The sequence below is a fragment of the Diceros bicornis genome, unplaced genomic scaffold, assembly GCF_020826845.1.
Source record: "Diceros bicornis minor isolate mBicDic1 unplaced genomic scaffold, mDicBic1.mat.cur scaffold_92_ctg1, whole genome shotgun sequence".
Taxonomy (NCBI): Eukaryota; Metazoa; Chordata; class Mammalia; order Perissodactyla; family Rhinocerotidae; genus Diceros; species Diceros bicornis.
The window spans coordinates 924762-943599 of NW_026691812.1; the positions used below are offsets into that span (position 1 = coordinate 924762).

Below are 18838 nucleotides of genomic sequence, written 5' to 3' on the forward strand. Positions count from 1 at the left end.
TTTCTGGCTAGTGAGTGGCTTTCCTCCATGGGATGATTCAGGGACCCAGATCCTTCTGTATTGGGGCTCAGCCAAGCTAGGGTCTCAGAGTCTTCTGCAGACAGTGGCAGAAGGGGAAAGAAACAGTGGAGAAGGCACACCCACTTGATAAAAGCCTAGGCCTGGCCTAGGCCGTGACACATGTCACTTCTGCTCACGGTCACATGACCATACCTGGATGCAAGGTGAGCTGGGAAATGTAGTCCATGGTTGGGCGGCTGCCTCCTAGTGACAATTCCACACCACGGAAAGGGGAGTGTGGAGTTTTTGTTTGATCTTTGGCTACCTAGCTATTTCTGGCGCAGCTATAGCTCATGGATACAATGGAATACTATGCAGCTGTTAAAAAGCATGAGTTAGGGGGCCGGCCCGGTGGCGCAAGCGGTTAAGTGCGCGCGCTCCGCTGCGGCGGCCCGGGGTTCGCTGGTTCGGATCCTGGGCGCGCACCGACGCACTGCTTGGCAAGCCATGCTGTGGCGGCGTCCCATATAAAGTGGAGGAAGATGGGCACAGATGTTAGCCCAGGGCCGTCTTCCTCAGCAAAAAAAGAGGAGGATTGGCGGATGTTAGCACAGGGCTGATCTCCTCACAAAAAACAAAAAACAAAAAACAAAAAAAAAAAAAAAAAAAGCATGAGTTAGGTCTATATGGACTGACATGGAAAGTTGCCCAAAATGTATTATTTTCTTAAATTTCTATTATAGAAATATTTAAACACTCAGAGGCAGCGAAGACAGTATAACAAACACCCATGTGCCCATTGTACAGCTTCAATGCCTGACAAATTTTGCTCCTCTTGGTTTGCAAGACATACTGTTGAGTGAAAAAGCAAGTAGAAATAGAACAGAGCTGTCCAACAGAACTTTCCATGATGATGGAATGTTCTAGATCCACAGCAGCCACTAGTCACATGTGGTTATTGAGTAGCTGAAAAATGGCTGATATACTGAGGAATGGCATGTTTCATTTTATTTAATTTTAATAGATTTAAGTGTAAATAGTAGCTACTGTATTAGACAGCACGGCGGATTGTAGATTGCATGATTCTATTTGTGTTAAGAAAATTGTGTGAATTTATAAATTCATTTCTATTTGATAGTATATTTGCACAGTTGAGTTGTGAATAGGACCCAGCCTTGAAGGATTCACTCAAGCTTTTGACAATTGTTACCTCTGGGTATGAGGATGGGGGACGGGGAGACCTTCACTTTTAATTTTATACACTTCTGCATTGTTCGAATTTTTTTTACAACAAGCAATTATTACCTTCTTAAAAAAAGATAAAAACAAAAGAAACAAAAATAAGGATTACCATCTGCTTTTGGTTAGTTTCCGTCGAAGCAGAGCCTGAGATGAGGATTCTGGTGTGAGTAATTCATGAAGAGAGGGCTCTCAGGAGGCACTTGCAGACACTTGCAGGAGTGAGGGAAGCAGGATAGGGCAGGGGGAGAAACTAGCCACTCAGAAGGCATTTCAGGAAAGGCTTAGCCACAGCCCATCCCGCCGGAGCTCTAGAGTGTGAACTGCACCAGAGACGTTCACCTGCTCAGAGGCAAGGGGATGGCTGCGCTGTTACACTCCTGCATCTGTCTGTCATCGCTTCTGGAGCAGTGAAACAGCTGTCAGACGAGTGTGCCAACCTGGTACAGGGGATGGGGGTGGTGCCAAGAGTGGCTACTGTCCCACCTGTCTCACCTGGCAAGGTGTGAAGAACTCATGAGCTGATGCAGGTAAATCTCCAGGAAGAGACTGGGTTTTCTTCATCACATACCAACGCCTGCTTCCAGAACTTGCCACCGTGACCTTGGCCCCCAGGGAAATACAGAGCCTGGCTGGGTGAGAGGGTGGTTCATGGCCAGATCTCCAAGGCAGCTAATCACTTCTCTGTCCTCTGCTTGCAGGTCGGCTGCTGAATCTGACAGGGACGGCTTTTGGTAAGAAACTCCCCCAGATTGAAGGCAATCAGGCCTTGGGCAAGCACTTCCATCTCTCGGTGTCATCATCTGATTAGTGGGTATTGGGACGACCCCTACCTAATGGGATAGTTGTGAGGACTCCCCTCCATGTGGAGTTGCTAAGAGGGGGGCTCTGGAGTCACTCTTCCTGGGTTCAAATCTTGGTTCTGGTGCTCATTGCCTTGGGGACCTCAGGCATTTCAATAAATTCCCCACGACTTCAGTTTCCTTGAAAATGAGGGTAAGAGGAGTTAATTCCACAGGGTTTTGATGAGGATTAAATGAGATGTGTACGGGCAGTGCTTAGAGTGGTACGTGGAACATGGTAAGCGCTCCATTATGTTAACACTCCCCCTTCTCCTCCCTCCCCTCCTCCTCCCTCTCCTCCTCCCTCCCCCCTCCCTCCCCCTCCTTGTCTCTCCCCTCCTCCTCCCTCCCCTCCTCCTCCCTCCCCTCCTCCCCTCCTCCTCCTTCCCCCTCCTCCTCCCTCCCCTCCTCCCTCCCCCTCCTCCTCCCTCCCCTCCTCCCCCTCTTCCTTCCTCCCCTCTTCCCTCCTCCCTCTCCCCCTTCCTCTTCTTCCACTCCTCTTGCCTCTCGTCCTCCTCTTCCCCCCTCCTCCTCTTCTCCCTCCTCCCCTCCTTCTCCCTTTTCTTCCCCCTCCTCCTCCCCCCTCCTCCCACTCCTCCCTCCTTCCCCTCCTTCTCCTCCTGCTCCTCTGCCTCCTCCTTCTCCTCTGCTCCTCCCCCACCCCCTCAGCCTCCCCCTCCCCTTCTTCCCCTCCTCCCCCTCCTCCTCTCCTCCTTCTGTTCCTCCTCCTCCTCCTTGGAGAAACGCGTATTATCTGGTTGTTAGTGGCTGGGCTGCGGCTGGGCTGAAGCTGGGAGCCAGTGAGGGGCAGAGTCAGGACCATGGCGGGTCCCCTGGACTCCCTCCCTGCACTCATCCCCTCTACTTTGCTCTCCTCTTGCGTTCGGACTTGTGGTGTGGCCTGGGGCAGGCTACAGGAACTCTCTTGGGCATCCGTTTCCACATTTGTAAAATGAAGTTGTAACGTTTACCTTGAAGCAGGGTGACTGACCATCCTGACTTGCCCCAGACTGGGATGGGGGGGGCGGATCCCAGGAATTTGGACTTTGAGGGCTAACAACAGGAAAATCCTGGGAAAGCCAGGATGACTTGGTCAACTACCTTGACACATTACTGTGGGGACTGCAGAAAATGCATGGAAGGGGCCTGGTGCACGGAAGTCACTTAGGAAATGAAAGCTCTATTTGTATTTTAATAAGTTCCTTTGTCTCTCTGAGTCTCATTTTCTGCTTAGGTCAGTTAAATGACCATTAAATTGTTTTGAAGATCATGTGTGTGTCTCAGTTGGGGTGTTGAAGTGGCCTGTGCCCTGGTATCCCCACTCCTTGCCCTTCCAAGAGCGGCCAGAGGGCACCTGTGAACCCCAGAGTCAGGGGCCATCCCTCCTCGGCCCACAGCCCTTCAGGGCTCCCACCTCCCTCTGGGTAAACTCTCAAGTCCTCCTCGTGGCTCACAAGGCCCTGCACAATCTTCCCCTATCCCCTTCCTGCCCTCCCCTCCTCCCCCTCTCCCCTTCGCTTCCTCTGCTCTAGCCACGCGGGCCTCCTCACTCTTCCTCCAACATGCCAGGCACAGTCCTGTCCCAGGGTCTTTGCACACGCAGTTCCTTCTGCCTGGAAAGCTCTTGCCCTACATATACACGTGGCTCCCTCCCTCACCTTCTCTATGTTTTAGCTCATGTGTCGTCTTCTTAGTGACCTCTCTATTTTTGACATTGTATCCCTCACCCCCACATCTCCAGATTATCAGCTCTGTGAAGGTGGAGAATTTTGTGTGTCTTGTTCCGCCGCTGAATCCACAGTGCCTAGAATAGGGCCTGGTGTATAGTAGGTGTTTGTATTTGTCAGGGTTGTTCAGAGAAACAGAACTAATAGGATGGATATCTATATATCTGTATACACACACACACACACATACGTAAAGATTCATTATAGAGAATTGGCTCACACAATTATGGAGGCTGGCAAGTCTCAAGATCTGCGGGCTGAGACTGGAAGGAATTTGGAGAACTGAGTGAAAGTGAGCATGGCTGATGGGACAGGATAGGAGACGAGCTGGAGAGGTTGACAAGTGCCCAGTCAGACATGACTGGGTTGCTAGTCTGGTTTGGGGTGGATTTGAGTTGTGAGTAATGGGAAGCTCAGAGTTGAGAGACCACAAGTGATAACGTGCCGGAAGTCTGCAAAGAGAAATGTTGCCTTCGTAGCTGAAAGAGGAAGCTGGAAATGAGAAGCAAGATGTTATCTGAGGCATCATGCAGGGAAGGGAAATAAACAAATCATGCTGTAGGGAGCAAAGAGCTTGGGTCTCAAGACCCTAATAATGATAATCCATCTCTTACGTTTTTTTTTTTTTTTTAAGATTTTATTTATTTATTTTTTTCCCTTAAAGCCCCAGTAGATAGTTGTATGTCATAGCTGCACATCCTTCTAGTTGCTGTATGTGGGATGCGGCCTCAGCATGGCCGGAGAAGTGGTGCGTCGGTGTGCGCCCGGGATCCGAACCCGGGCCGCCAGCAGCGGAGCGCGCCCACTTAACCGCTAAGCCACAGGGCTGGCCCTATCTCTTACGTTTTCATGGCACTTTATAAAGAGTTTTCCTATGATGTCCTATCCTACCAATTGATGCTGGCATTCTCGCTGTGCCCCTCTATTTATTTCACGCCCCACATCCCATCCACTGGCAAATCCTGTTAACGTTACCTTCAAAATAAATCCAGAATCCTAGCTTTCCATAGCTCCCACCTGGGTTGTATCCACCATCATCGCTCGCCTCGACAAGTGTGGTCACCTCCTCCCTGGTCATCCGGCCTCTGTCCCTCTACAGTGCATCTTCCAACCAATGGCCAGAAGGATCACGTTAAAGTCATGCTCTGTCCTTCCTCTGCTCAAAACTCTCCCATGCTCCCCTTTTGCTCTGATAAAATGCTGAAGTCTTACAGTGGTCCAGCAGATCCTGCATGATCTTGCTATGTCACCTCCTCCCACTCTCCATTTATCCACTGTACTCCAACGACATCGGCCTCCTTGTAGTTCCCCAAAATCACAAAGTGTGGTCCTGCCAATGGGCCTTTGCACTTGCTGTTTCCTCTGCTTTAATTAGCTTCATAGCTCACTTACCTCCTTCAGATCTTTGCTCAAATGTTACCTTCTCAGTGAGGTCTTAATCATTGAGCACCGACTATGCACCAGGCGCTATTCTATGCACTTGGGATGCAGTAGTAAGTAAGATGGTCACACATCTCTTCTGGGGGCTCACAATCAGGGAGAGAAACTTTAAACAACCAATTACAAAAGTTTTTATGTAGAATTATCTTATATATTGCCTGAAAATTTACTCCATTTCCAGCCAGACCTACCTCTTGTCATGTAGAAGTAATGAAAATCATGCACTTAGGGTTTTCACCGGCCTGATGCTGCCATTCACCGGCTGTGTGCCCTTGGGCAAGTTACTTAACCTCTCTGAGGCTCAGTTTTCCACATCCATATAATGGAAGTTGTATTAGTTTCCTATTGCTGCTGTAACAAGTCACCGAAAACTTGGTGGCTTGAAAGAACAGAAGCGTATTCTTACAGTTCTGGAGGTCAGAAGTTTGAAACGGGTCCCACTGGGCTGAAATCCAGGTGTCAGCAGTGCTGCATTCCTCGCTGGAAGTTCTAGGGGAGAATCTGTTTTCTTGCCTTTTCTGGCTTTTAGAAGCCAACTGTATCCCTTTATTCGTGTCCCTCTTCTTCCATCTCCAGAACCAACAGGGGCTGGTCAAGTTTTTCTCACATTGCTTCACTCTGACTCTGTCTCTCCTGGTTTCACCTTTCTCTTATGAAGATGCTTGTGATTGTGTTGGTCCCACCTGGATAACCCAGGCTAATCTCTCCATCTCAGGGTCAGCTGATTAACAGTCTTAATTCCATCTGCAACCTTAATATCCCTGTGCCATGTAGCATAGCATATTTGCAGGTTCCAGGGATTTGGACGTGGTCATCTTTCGGGGGGCCATTATTCTGCCAAACACAGAAATGATAGTGTCAAGTGAGTCCCTTCCCTAGCACCTGGAAGCCTGCCCCCACCTGTGGCTTTGTCCTCCTGGAACTCACAGTGTAGTAGAGGAGATGATCACTAAAAAGCTAACCACTCAAATAATCCACCAATTATAATTTTGATAAGTGCCATAAACAGAGAGCACAGGGAGCTATGGGGGAGTCAGGGAAGGCTTCTTGGAGGAAGTGACATTTAAGCAAGAACTGGAGAATGAATAGGAGCTGGCCAGGCAAAGCAGAGGAAAACAGAACAGCATGTGCAAAGGCCCTGTGCTGGGGAGGCTAGAAATGGAGAGTGAAGAGAGATGTGGTTCGGTCTGGTCACTGGGGACTTTCCAGGTCATATTAAGTAACTTGCATTTTCATTCTGAGTGCAACAGGGAGTGTTGTAGGCAGGGGTGGGGGTGGGTGATCAGATTTGCATTCAGAGATGATTGCAGGGAACAGTGGAGGGTGTAGGGGCTGTAGGGGATGTAGGGGATGCAGCATCCAGGGGAAGATCTGTACCAAGCATAGCCATGGAAATGGAGAGATGTGGGTAGATGTCGAATATTTGGGAGGAAGAATCAATGGGGCTTGGGAACTCACTGGACATGAGTTGAGGGCCAAAGAAGTAAACGGAGGTACAGAGATGTGAACTTCACTTGTCCCAGGGCTGGGTTGGCTAGGATGTAGTTTTGACTGTTTCCATAGAAACCAAATGACAACAACTTAAAATGTTTATCTCTTAGAAGTTTATTCTTCACCCTCTCATAAATCTCCACTTTGAGGATGGAACAAGGTGACAGGGCTACCTCGTCTGAGATCTTCTCAGCTCCCAGGTGCCTTCCATCTTGTTGTTTCTCCGTCCCTCGGTGTGGAGGTTTTCCAAAGCATCATCCCCACGGTTATGGACAGATCACCTCATTCTGTCCATGTTCCAGCCCAGGTGAAAGGGAAAGGAGAAGTGAAGACCATGCTCCTTCTTTTTAAGGGTGTGGCCAAAAGGTGCACATATCACTTCTGCTCATTTCCGTTGGCTGGAACTTAGCCACATGGCCACACGTAGCTACAAGAGAAGCTGGGATTGAAGCTTAAATGGGTGGTCATTTTAATAAAAGGAAGAGGGGGAGATGGGTGTGGGGGAGTAGCCACCATTCCCTGCTTTGATGTTTCCTGTGGGAGCTTTAACCCAGGTGGTCCTTGCTCCAAAGGCTGCAGCTTTGACTCGCATACTCTTCTGTCTGGAGCTCTGATGCTCACAGAGTGGTCCATGGACTGGCATCATCAGTATCAGTCACAGGCTTGTTAGAAATGCAGAGACTCAGGTCCCCCAGACCAGCTGAATCAGCACCTGATTTTCCAAGGTCTCTCGGGGATCCCAGGTGAGGCAGATGTTGCTGGTCTGCGGACCACACTTGGAGAAGCAAGAGTCCAGATCAGTACTTCTCACACTTCCTGTGCACACACATCACCTGAGGATCTTGCTAAAATGCAGATTCTCATTCAGTAGATCTGGGGCAGGGCCTGGGGTTTTCTGTTTCCATCAAAATGCCAGGCGATGCTGATGCTGCCCACCCACGGACCACACTTTTGAGCGGCAAAGTCTAGGGTCTGTAAGGTCCTTGACTAACCAGTTTCCTAGGGCTGCTGTAACAAGTTATCACAAACCATGTGGCTTAAGACAACAGAAATTTGTTCTCTCACAGTTCTGGAGGCCAGAGGTCTGAAATTAAGGTGTCAGCAGGGCCGTGCTTTCTCTGAAGGCTCTAGGAGAGAATCTGCTCTGTCTCTCTCTCAGCTGCTGGTGTTGCCAGCAATTCTCGGTGTCTCTTGACTTGTAGATGCATCACTCCCATCTCTGCCTCTGGTATCACATGGTGTTCTCCCCAAGCCTGTCTCTGTGCCTCTTCTCCTCTTCTCATAAGGACACTAATTATATCAGATTAAGGGACCATCCTTCTCCAGCATGATCCCACATTAACTTACATCTTAATTGCATCTACAAGGACCTTATTTCCAAATAAGGTCACATTCTCAGGGACCAGGTTTAGGGCCTCAACATATCTTTTTGAAGGACACAATTCAACCCACAACGGTCGCCTTTACTCTCGAATGCTGGCTTCCCTTGCAGCCCCGCTCTGGTGCACTAACCCGAAATCTTCCTTCTGTGCTGCCTAGAAACGAATGAGTGTGTGGATATCACTGTCTGCCCAGCTTATGCAACCTGCACCGACACTCCAAAAAGTTACTACTGCACTTGCAAACAAGGATTCCTGTCCAGCACCGGAGAGACAGAGTTCAGGGGCTCAGGTGTGGAATGCAAAGGTGAGTTCATACCCCCTCAAAGGTGGTAGGAAAATCAAACAGAAGCTAGCTGGGTAGTAGATGTGGGTACTTTTTGTTTCTTCCCCAAATATGATTTCCTCCATCCCTCCCTGCCTCTCTCTCTTTCTTCCTTCTTTCCTTCCTTCCTTCCTTCCTCCCTCCCTCCCTCCCTCCCCCCCTCCCTCTCTCTCTCTCTTTCTCTCTTTCTTTCTTTTCATTCTTCATTTCTCTCTCTCTCTCTCTCTTTTTCTTTCTTTCTTTCATCATGAGAATTATTCCTGGTCACAAAAATTTCCAATGGTTAGAGGCTAGCACTAGGATGAAAATGAAAATAAAAATCCTACTATCTGTCAACATCCAGAAATAATCACTGATTTCATTTTTGGGGTGTGCCTTCAGTCACCTCTCCAGTAGATAATAAGAATTTTTAACATTTATTGAGTGCCAGCCTGCGTGAGAAAGGCTTTATGTGCATCGTCACATAAAATTGACTGTAAGCATTGTGATGATCTCCAATGTCCAGATGAGAAATCTGAGGCTTGGAGAGCTGAAGTGATTTGTTTAGGGTCATGCAGTTGAACTAGGATTCAAACCCAGGTCTTTCTGACTTTACTGAGGATCTCTCAAACACGTGGCTTAGTTGCCACACTCTAGTTAAGGGGTGTTGGGGAAGCATGTTTAATCACTCTAAACCTCAATGTTTCCATCTGTAAAACGGGTGTATAAAAGTATGTATCTCACAGGATAGTTGGGAAGATTAAATGCAACAATGTATGCAGTGTGCTAGGCACATGTGCAGTATCAGGGCTATATTAAAGTAAATAATATAAACTGACATAATTCCCAGAAAGAGCTAAGTTCTTTGTCTGCATTCCTTATATTTAGACCCTTATTCTCTTGATAGTAAAGATCTGATTATGCCTCTGAATAAGACCAGACGTTGGCAAAATTTTCTGTAAGGGAACAGAAAGTAAATATTTTGGAGACTGCAAGGCTTATGATCTCTGTCATGACTACTCAGTGCTCCAGTTGTGGTGCAAAAGCAGCCATAGATGATACAAAAATGAATGGACGTGGCTGTGTGCCAATAAAACTTTATTTACACGAACAAGTGATGGGCCGGATTTGACCTATGGGATGTAGTTTGCTGAGCTCTGAAGAAGAGAATGCATTTCTATCACTGTGGTTTCCAGGGAGCCCCAAATGTCCTTCTTTATCTTTGAGCTACAGTTCATGGGTTATTCAGTCAGCTCAGTAGTGCTGGTGGGCCCTGGTGTTTAAATTTGGTGTGAAATCAATGTTCCCCATCTAGAAAGTGATGGATACTATAGCAAGGATTTTGTCCACTGTATGTCTTTGACCTCCAGCATGGTACCTGATACATTGTGAGTTAAATAGATATTTGTTGAATGAAGGAACACGAACTTTAATCTTTAGTCAACTCCAATCATCCTTCTATTGACAGGCACTTAGGTTTTTCTAATGTTTTACAACTTGAAACGAAGCTGAATGAACGTCCCTGTGATCTTATGTTGATGTACAGTGGCAGCTCCAGATATCTCTCTAGGAGAGGTGCAATGATGGGGAGCGAGCTATAGGAGACTTGTCTTGAAGGTGTGCTTGCATGACAAGTACATAGCAAGTGTTTATTTGGGGTGACTTGGCAGAGCAGGGCTGAAGGAAATTAGGGGAGGGCCCCCCACGATGGTACCATGACTGCACAATTCTGTGAGTGCTTCAGGAAGTAAATTCCTAGAATTGGCTTTGCAAGGTGTTGAACCTATGTATTGTTGGGTAACAGACCACCGGCAAACTTAGTTGCAAACAACAATCATTTATTTTGCTCATGAATGAATCTGCTATTAGGGCTGAGTTTGGAGAGGATGGCTTGTCTCTCTTCCATACAGTGTCAGTTGAGCCTCAACTGGAGGCTAGAGGATCCACTTTGAAGAGGGTCTACTCACAAGGCTGGCGAGGTGGTGCTGGCTGTTGACTGGCTCCTCCCCCAGGGCTGTGGGCTGCATGTCTTAGTTCTGCCCCATGTGAGCTGCATTTTCATGGCTGGTTGGGCTTCCTCAAAGTATGGCAGCTGATTTCCAAGAATGAGCATCTCAAGAGAAGAAGGAATTACATTATATTTCTACGACCTATCATGACATTCTTCTGACTCAGCATGGTATTTTTATGACCTGGTGTCACTTCCACCATAGTCACAGGCATGCTCAGATTCCAGGGGAGGGAATATAGACCCCACTGCTTATGGATGGAGTACCAAGGTCTCACTGAAAGAAGGGCTTATGGGAGGGAAACATTGTTTCAACCATCTTTGGAAAATACAATCGGTAGCACAAGATGAAGCAACTTTGTAACTCTGACTCTTTCTCTATCCAGATATAGATGAGTGTTCTCAAAACCCGCGACAATGTGGTCACAACTCAATCTGCAAAAACCTGCCAGGGAGGTACAAGTGCAGCTGTTTGCGCGGTTTTTCATCTCCTACTGGAAACAACTGGAACCCTGGAAAGCCAGGTCGTTTCGCCTGTACAGGTAATGCTCTCAGGATCTCAGGCATGGTCTTTGGTGGAAAGCTATCACTGAGTTGGGTACATGTGTTTCTCACTGTAGACACCCAATCTTTTGTCTGCTCACTCTCCTCCACTGCTCCTCAGACATCAATGAATGCCTCTCCAGTGGAATCTGCCCAGAGCATTCTGAGTGTTCCAACTCCTTGGGAAGCTACAGGTGCAGCTGTCGTGCTGGGCTCTTCTCTAACAACTCCGCCTGTGAAGGCACTGAGGGCCTGCCCTTCTTTATTTACCTACTTTAAGAATCACCTCATTTGATGGTCCTTTCAGGCAGGGATCATGATCCTCACTTTAGGAATGAGAAAACTGAGGCTCAGAGAGGTGAAGTGACTTGCCCAAGGATGCATAGCTGTTAAGTGGAAGAACCAGGGTTTGAACTCCTGTTGAGGCGCTACTGTGACTTAAGCAGTGGGTCAGGCAGTACTTGAGAGTAACAGGGGGCTCTGTCCCTACAGCGATTTTATCCTCAGGGGACATTGGCAATATCTAGAGACATTTTTGATTGTTGCAGCTGCTGGTGGTGTTGGGGTTGTGTGTGCTATTGTCATCTAGTGGGTAGAAGCCAGAGATGCTGTTAAATACTCTACAATGCACAGAACAGCCTCCCGGCAAATGAAAATGATCCAGTCCCAAATTTCAGTAGTGCTGAGGTAGAGAAACTCTGTCCTAGGGAGAGCTCAGATCCAAACCTCATCACTTTTTCCTAAAAGATATTTGAATTAAGACCTGAGAGTTACCCTCACCCCCCTTCCCCTTCCATATTAAATCAGTCATCATGTCTTGGGGTATCTACCTGCTAAACATGTCTTGAATCTCTCCACTCTTCTCCATCCTTGGATCAGGATTCATCCGTATTGCAGCAGCATCCCCTCTGGTCTCTCCCTTTCTGCAGTCTTGTCACCTCTATCTATCCTCCACACTGCAGCCAGAATGTTCTCACCAAGACATCAAGGCTCCATCTTCCGGAGTCTAGTGTGGTTCTATTGTTCTCCACATTCATTTATAGGAAGGGTGACTCCATCCAGCAGGGCATGGAGTGATCCAGCCCTCATCACATCCCCTTGACTTGGAGTCACAGATATTTGAAGTCATCTCTGATTTGTCTAGTCCATTTTTAGCAGTTAGCTATTGCTGAGTAACAAATCACCCTGAATGACAATGGCTGAAAAAACCTAACATTTATTTAGCTCTTGATTCCATGCATTGGTGGTTTAGGTTGGGCTCTGCTGGTCAGTTCTTTGGGTCTCAAACATTCTTCGTGTGTCTGTGGTCAGCTGTGGTTGGGCTGGGCTGTCGCACATGACTGGGGCTCATCTGGGATGATCCATGTCTTCCATCCTTCATTAGGCTAGTTTAGGGCTTGTTCATGTGGCAGAATCAGGAGGCCCAAAGCATGAACAGAAGCAAAGAAGCCTCTAGAGGTCAAAGTTAGGAACTGCGCCACATCACTTCTGCTGCATTCAATTGGCCAATGGAAGTCATAGGGCCAGCTGGATTCAGCGGTGGGAAACAAACTCCACATTTAAAGAGAGGAGTGTCAAAGTTACATCATACTGCATAACCTGCATCCTGAGGTGTGGATACAGGGGTATATATGGGGCCATTGAAGTATCACACTCGTGGCAGATATCTTTTGGATGGATGAATAGACGGAAAGCTGGATGCATAGATAGATGGATAGCTGCTTGGATAGATGGATGGATGGGTGGATGGATGGATGGATGGATGGATGGATGGATGGATGAATAGATGGATGAATAGACGGATGAACAGATGGATAGAAAGATGGATGAAAAGATGGAAAGCTGGATGGATAGATAGGTGGACAGCTGCTTGGATAGATGGCTGGATGGCTGGCTGGCTGGCTGGCTGGCTGGCTGGATGGATGGATGGATGGATGGAAGGATGGAAGGATGGATGGATGGATGGATGGATGGATGGATGGATGGATGGATGGATGGATGGATGGATGGATGGAAGGATGGATGGATGGATGGATGGATGGATGGATGGATGGATGGATGGGTGGATGGATGTATGTATGACACAAATAAATGAACAACAACAAAGAAATAAACAGTGTACTTTTTTTGTCTATGCTAAAAAAGAAAGACTACAGCCTTTCTGCAAGCTATGATCATTATGTTTGACATTATTGTCATCCTTTTGCTTACATACCACTGGCCAGAATTTATTTTAACCACGACACCTACCTGCAAGGGAGGTTAGGAAGAAGGGGAGAATGTGGGTATTGGGGAGCCTCAGCACTGCGTGCCACGAGCTAAGAACACGTAGAGCGAATCTCCACTTGCAGTCTCCTGTCTTCATTTCCTCCTCTGCCTTGATCTGGGTTTTCTCTTCCACTCTCTAGATGTGGATGAATGTGTGGATCCCAGAGCCTGCCCAGAGCATGCGACTTGCCACAACAGCCCTGGAAACTACTATTGTTTCTGCAACCCAGGATTTGTTTCTAGAAGTGGAAACACGAGATTCCTCGGTCCTGGAGGGACATGTGAAGGTAGGTGGAGGGATCTGTTGGGGAATCAGGTCCAATTCTGTTTGCAAAGACAGCAGTGGTGGGAGAGGAGTCGGGGGAGGTCTTGGCTGAATCATTCATTCATACATTCATTCATTGATGCACGCTTTGACCAATACTTCTTGAGCATCCACAATACACCAGGTTCTATTCTAGGGATGGCGGACACAGCAGTGACTAACATAGGCAATAATATTTGTTCTCCTGGAACTTATCATCTAGTGTGGAGGGAGATAGATAACAAAAAAAAGATGCATGAACATCTTGTGTGTTAGGAATAGTTAAAGGAGATGAAGACAAATAAGGCAGGAAAGGCAGATAAAGGGTTCTGGGGATGGGATTCTACCACTTTTAACAGAGTGGTAAGGAAAGGCCATGCTGAGAAGTTGATATTTGAGATAAGATTGAAGGAGTGAGGGAGTAAGAGATTGGGTGTCTGGGGAAGGATGTTCCAGGAGGAGGGAACAGCAGGTACAAAGGCCTGGAGGCAGGATCCCAGCTAATGCGTTAAGCTCTCTCATACATGTGCTCATTCAGTCCTCCCAGCAACCTGATGGTATTGGTTGTACTCTACACCAATTTCACAGACGAGGAAACTGAGCCTCCATTGTGGTGGAATCACCATCCCAAGGCCAAATAGAGAGGATGTAGGAGAGTCAGGATCTGAGTGTGCCTAGATGTGACTTCACACCCCATGCTCCCAACCACCATTGCCCTTCTGCCTCCAAATGAGGCTGCAACCTCTGGCAGCTCAAGGTGGGCTTGCGTAGGACACACATTGATTTAATCCGCAAGTTCACAGACTCTGAGACTCAAGACAGCCTGGGAAGCTGTCATGCAAACATTCCAGAGCCAGACAGAACCTGGATTCCAATCCTCGTTGTGCCTTTCACAAGCTATGTGACAGTGCAGAATTGTGAAGCCCCAGTTTCCTCCTCTGAAAAGTGGAAATATTAGTTTATAGCTCATAGGGGTGCTAGGAGGATTCGTGGAGCTAATGCATGTAAGAGATCTCTGTCAATGCCTGCCACAAAGAAAGCTCAACATATTAGTAGTTAATTTTTATTTTAGTTAACGTTTGCTTGCATAGTACTTACTGTGCTCCAGGCTTTGTGGTAGGTGCTTTACAGAGGTCACCTTATTTAGTCCTCTGAATGACCCTATGGGGTGGGTACTATTATCCTCATCTGACAGATGGGGAAACTGAGACACACAGAGATGAATTGTCTTGCACATTGTGTTAGGCAGCTTGGGCTGCATCACCAAGTATTATAGACTGGCGGCCTTAAACAGCAGAGATTTATTTTCTCACATCTCTGGAGGTCAGAGGTCTGAAATCGAGGTGTCAGCAGGGCCGTGGTTTCTCTGAAGGCTCTAGGAGAGAATCTGCTCTGTGTCTCTCTCCCAGCACCTGGTGTTGCCGTCAATCCTTGGGATTCCTTGAGCTGTAGACGCATCACTCCAATCTCTGCCTTTGTCATCACATGGTGTTCTCCCCAAGCCTGCCTCTGTGCCCCTTCTCCTCTACTTATAAAGACACCAATCAGATAAGATTAAGATTAACCATCCTACTCCAGCATGATCCCATGTTAACTTACATCTTAATTGCAACTAGAAAGACCCTGTTTCCAAATAAGGTCACATTCTCAGAGACCCGGTTTCGCACTTCAACATATCTTTTTTCTCTATGCCAAGAAAAAAAGAATACGGCCATTTGTGCAATCTGTGATCATTACGTTTTGAAATTATTCATCACCCTTTTCCTTACATATTATTGGCCAGAATTTATTCTCATGGTCCCACCTAACAGCAAGGGACGTTAGGGAGAAGGGAGAATGTGGGTATTGGGGAGCCTCAGTGCTGTGTGCCACAAGATAAGAACATGTAGAGCAAGTCTGCACTTGCAGTCTCCTGCTCTCATTTCCTCGTCTGCCTCAACCCGGGTTTTCTCTTTCACTCTCTAGATGTGGATGAATGTGTGGATTCCAGAGCCTGCCCAGAGCATGCGACTTGCCACAACAGTCCTGGAAGCTACTATTGTGTCTGCAACCCAGGATTTGTTTCTAGCAGTGGAAACATGAGATTCCGCGGTCCAGGAGAGACGTGTGAAAGTAGGTGGAGGGATCTGTTGGGGAATCAGGTCCAATTCTGTTTGCAAATTCAGCAGTGGTGGGTGATGAGTAGGGGCATGTCTCGGCTGAGTTCAAAGACTTTTCTGCAAAGCTGATGCTAATAATCATTCATTCATACATTCACTCATTGATTCATTCATTCCTGCACCTTTCGACCAATACTACTTGAGCATCTACAATACAGCAGCTTCTATTCTAGGAATGGTGAATACAGCAGTGAATAACACAGGCAATAATATTTGTCCCCCTGGAAATTATCATCTTGTTTGCAGGGAGATAGATAAAAAATAGAAGCACGAACATATTGTGTGTTAGGGATACCTAAAGGAGATGAAGACAAATAAGGCAGGAAATGTAGATATAAAGTTCCGGAGGTGGGTTTCTAATTTTAACACGGTGGTAAGAAGAGGCCGTGCTGAGAAGCTGATATTTGAGACAATATCTAAAGGAAGTGAGGGAGTGAGAGATTGGGTATCTGGGGAAGGATGTTCCAGGAGGAGGGAACACCAGGTACAAAAGGCTGGAGGCAGGATCCCAGTCAAGGCACTAAGCTCTCTGTTTCGTGTGCTCATTCAGTCCTCCCAACAACCTGACGGTATTGGTCATATTCTACACCCATTTCACAGACAAGGACTGTGAGCCTCCACTGTGGTGGAATCACCCTCCCAAGGCCATATAATAGATAGGAGGTAGGAGAGTCAGGATCTGAGTGTGCCCAAGAGTGACTTCACACCCCATGCTCACAACCACCATGACATTCTGCCTCCAAATGAGGCTGCAACCTCTGGCAGCTCAAGGAGGGCTTGCGTAGGACAGACATTGATTTAATCACCAAATTTCCAGACTCTGGCACTCAAGACAGCCTGAGAAGCTGTCATGCAAATATTCCAGAGCCAGACAGAACCCGGATTCCAATCCTCGTGCCTTTCACAATCTATGCGACGTTGCACAATTTTTGAGTTTCAGTTTCCTCCTCTGAAAAGTGGAAATATTAGTTTATAGCTCATAGGGCTGCTATGAGCATTCATGGAGCTAACACATGTAAGGGGTCTATGGCAATACCTGCCACAAAGAAAGCTCGACATGTTAGTGGTTAATTTTTATTTTAGTTAAGATTTGCTTGCCTAGTACTTACTGTGTTCCAGGCTCTGTGGTGAGCGCTTTCCAGAGGTCACCTTATTTAATCCTCTGAATGACCTTGTGGGGTGGGTATTATTATCCTCGTCTGACAGATGGGGAAATTGAGACACACAGAGATGAATTCTCTTGTCCATTGTGTTAGGAAGCTCGGGCTGCATAACAGAATATTGTAGACTGGCGGCCTTAAATAACAGAGAATTATTGTCCCACATTCTGGAGGCCAGAGGTCTGGAATCAAGGTGTCAGCAGGGCCGTGCTTTCTTTGAAGGCTCTGGGAGAGAATCTGCTCTGTCTCTCTCTCCTAGCTTCTGGTGTTGCCCACAATCTTAGGTGTTCCTTGACTTGTAAATGCATCACTCCCATCTCTGCCTCTGTCATCACATGGTGTTCTCCCCAAGCCTGTCTCTGTGCCTCTTGTCCTCTTCTTATATGGACACCAATTATATCAGATTAAGGGACCATCCTTCTCCAGCATGATCCCACATTAACTTGCATCTTAATTGCATCTACAAGGACCCTATTTCCAAATAAGGTCACATTCTAAGGGACCAGGTTTAGGAACTCAACACTTCTTTTTGGAGGACACAATTCAACCCACAGTGGTCTCCTTCACTCTCAAATGCTGCCTTCCCTTGCAGCCCTGCTCTGGGGCGCTAACGCAACCTTTTCCTTCTACGCTGCCTAGATGTGAATGAGTGTGCGAGTTCCACCATCTGCCCAGCTCATGCAACCTGCACCAACACTTTGGACAGTTACTACTGCACTTGTGAACAAGGCTTCCTGTCCAGCACCGGAGAGACACAGTTCGTGGGCCCAGGAGTGGAATGCAAGGGTGAGTTCACATCCCCTCAAAGGTGGTCGGAAAAGCAGGTGGAATCTAGCTGGGTAGCAGATACAGATGCTTTTTGTTTTTGCCCCAAATATTAATTATTTATTTCCTTCCTTCCTTCCTGCTTTCCTTCCTCCTTCCTTCCTTCCTCCCTCCCTTCTCTCTCTTTCTTTCTTTCTCTCTCTCTCTTTCCCTTTCTTTTCTTTCTTTCTTTCTCTTCTTTCTTTCTTCCTTCCTTCCTTCCTCCCTTCCTTTCTTTCCTTCCTTCCTTCCTTCCTTCCTCCCTCCCTCCCTCCCTCCTCCCTTCCTTTCTTTCTTTCTTCTTTGCATTCTTCCTTTCTCTCTCTCTCGCTCTTACTTTCTATTTCTTTCATCATGAGAATTATTCCTGGCCACTAAAATTTCCAATGATTATAGACTAGCATTAGGAAGAAAATTAAAATTAAAATCATGCTCCCTGTCAATATCCAGAAATACCCACTGATTTCATTGTGAGGGCCCACTGTTTGGCCGCCTTTCCATGGAGATAGATAGAATTTCCAACATTTACAGAGTGCCAGGTCCTGTGTGAAGTGCTTTATGTGCAATGTCACATTAAACGGACTATAGGCATTTTGATGATCTCCATTGTCCAGATGAGAAAACTGAGGCTTGGAGAGCTGAAATGACTTTTTTAGGGTCATGCAGTTGAACTGGGATTCAAACCCAGGTCTTTCTGACTCTACTGAGGGTGTCTCAACCATGTTACTTAGCTGCCACACTCTAGTTAAGAGATGTTGGTGAAATATATTTCATCTCTATAAGCCTCAATGGTTCCATTTGTAAAACGGGCGTATAAGAGTATCCAACTCCAAGGATAGTTGGGAAGATTAAATGCAATAATGTATGCAGTGTGCTAGGCACATGTGCAGTATTAAGAGCTATATTAACATAAATAATATAAAGTAACATAATTCCCAGAAGGAGCTAAGTTCTCTGTCAGCATTCCTTATATTTAAACCCCAGTTCTCCTCTTGACAGTAAAAATCTGATTATTCCTCTGAAAAAGACCATAGGTTGGCAATTTTTCTGTAAGGGGCCACATAATAAACATTCTGGAAGTTGCAAGTCGTATGATCTCTGTCATGACCACTCAGTGGTGGTGCAAACACAGCCAGAGATGATACAAAAATGAATGGATGTGTCTGTGTG

General features: G+C 46.8%; 1 pseudogene; it reads left to right on the plus strand.

Annotated features, from left to right (window-relative positions):
• Positions 1 to 217: 217 nt before the first annotated feature.
• LOC131403835 (adhesion G protein-coupled receptor E1-like) overlaps positions 218 to 18838 on the plus strand; it is a 166351-nt pseudogene continuing 147730 nt past the window's right edge.